Source organism: Capsicum annuum, chromosome 7 (genome assembly GCF_002878395.1).
Source record: "Capsicum annuum cultivar UCD-10X-F1 chromosome 7, UCD10Xv1.1, whole genome shotgun sequence".
NCBI classification, from domain to species: domain Eukaryota; kingdom Viridiplantae; phylum Streptophyta; class Magnoliopsida; order Solanales; family Solanaceae; genus Capsicum; species Capsicum annuum.
The window spans coordinates 168,064,506-168,066,760 of NC_061117.1; the positions used below are offsets into that span (position 1 = coordinate 168,064,506).

Genomic DNA, 2,255 nt, shown 5'->3' on the forward strand with positions numbered 1-2,255 from the left:
CATGTTGTTCTACTGAGTAAGCATCTGATTTTTCATTTCTGCAAGTTGGGCAGATATTGTTATGAACTGATCTATCTCTAACACACCAACAACTTTCTTGGGAGCACTCATCGAATGAATATGTCATTCATGATTCCATTATGAAATCTGATTCAGTAATGTGTACAATTCATCATAAGTTTTCTCAAAAGCTTGCCCAGCTACTGCTAAATCCAAGAGAATCTTGGTATTTAGCTCTAGTATCTCAATTAAAGTATGAATAAGAACATCACTAGACTGATAATGGTGAGGGAAATTTCTGAGCATACTTTTAAATCTCTCCCAAGATTTGTAGAGATTCTCTCCTTTTTTCTATCTGAAGCTCAGAATCTTGCTTCTCAAACATGCAATCTTTCAAGATAGAAGAATCGAATAAAGAACTTATGAGCTAGGTCTTCCTAAGAAGTAATGGAGAGTGTTAATTCAGCATGTAACCACCTCTTTGCTTTCTCAATTAAGGAAAAAGGGAAGAGTATCAATCTAACATAATCAGTATTCACTCTGCAGAAATGTAAGAATTGCTTATTTCTAGGAAGGTCTGTATGTGCTGGTGTGGGTCTTCATGTAAAAGGCCAGAAAATTACCCCGCTTAATTCAGCAATTGCACCATATTTTTCTTTAATTCAAATCAACCACCTGGGTTGGGCTTGTGAATATTGTTAGTCGCATAGTTCCTGAGTGGGATTGCCACTTCCTGAATAGGTTTAGTAGCTGGTTGAGTAGGAACGACTGGGATAACCAAAGCTGGGACATTTTTGACATTTGGATCAGTAGGATTATTTAGATCAACTTGATGAGCCATTTGAACCTTTTGAATAGGATATTGAGCACTTCTTCTTTATTGAAATATCAGTTATGGTTCTGGAAAAGGCTCTACCAACTATTTATCTCTCGCCAGTCTTGTATTCACCTGAACCAACAAAAATTCAGCCACTAAGATCAAGTCATTAACACTTACACTTATTACCAAAAACCAAAAAATTAGCAAAGTACTAATTATACTATATCCCCAGCAACAATGCAAAAAACTTCTTGTGACTCAAATTCGCACATAAGTGCACGTGATCGTACAAGTAAAATAGTGACTTAAGAAGTCAGATATCGTTCCCATGAGGATTAAGCAACTAGAGATTTAACCAAAATTTAGTTTTTGACAAAGAGGTATTATGGGTTGTAAAGAATCAAGATTTTTGTCAAATTGTGAATAAAATTTATAAATAAGTAAGAATTAAAAATTTGTAACAATAGCAAAACAAGCACGGTTGTTAACAGTAATGATGATAATTCTAGGGATGAGGCACATCTAACAGTCATACACTTCTATTTTATTATCATATTTTAATTGGTTATTGGGATCTTGGTCTCCCCCACCTGAAATCTTATATCTATTTACTACTACAACAAAAACTCCCGCAGAAATGCAACAATTCATCTAGATTCATAAAGTTATATTCTTGAAATTGAAATAATCAAGGCTTCTAGGTATATCCCCATCCTAGATGATAAATCAAACTCCTAATTTCATAAAAGGATAAGTATCTTGCTCCTTAATTTCCTCATTATATCCTACGATTCTCCTCTTGAATTCACATAGAAATATTCATTTATTCTAATGGTGGCCACTCATCAAAATAGTAAGCTTAAGAAATTAAGAACAACCCAGATGATACTAATAAAAAAACTATGATAAAGAATATCAAAGAGTAATCAAGTTCTTGGCCTCAAACACAGAACAAGGTTGTTTAGCCACTCATGTTTTAATTCAACATAAAAATTAAGTAATTAATCATACCAAGAATTAATCTTGAAGTAAAGAAGTTCTAATGAAATTCTAAGAACCCTAAGAGAGAGAATTTTATATTTTTCTGGTGCTGCTATGCTTTTCGAAGTGTCCCCTAAATTGTATTTAATTTAGCTGGGCTGAAAAACCTGATTTGATCATTCTGCGTGATGCACTGTACTGTCAAATACCACATTACTCATGAATCTATTCCATCATGGAAGGTTACTATTTCATGAAAATTGTGATTTGGCTCATCACCGCAACACGATGATATCGCGATGAGCTACTAGATTTTGGTAATTATGATTTCATTCTTCACCGTGACGCATTGAGCTGTTACTTCAAAAACTAAAACTAGAATTTTACCACAACAAGGTAATATCCCACCGTTGTTCTGGAATCTAGACAATTGGGAAATGGCTCCTCACATTGA

General features: G+C 34.1%; 1 non-coding gene across 1 annotated transcript; it reads left to right on the forward strand.

The window, feature by feature from the left end:
- The first annotated feature begins 277 nt into the window (after positions 1-277).
- On the forward strand, positions 278-384 carry LOC124886227. Its single transcript, XR_007043313.1, has one exon. It is a non-coding gene; the product is annotated as a small nucleolar RNA R71 (small nucleolar RNA).
- Positions 385-2,255: the final 1,871 nt, after the last annotated feature.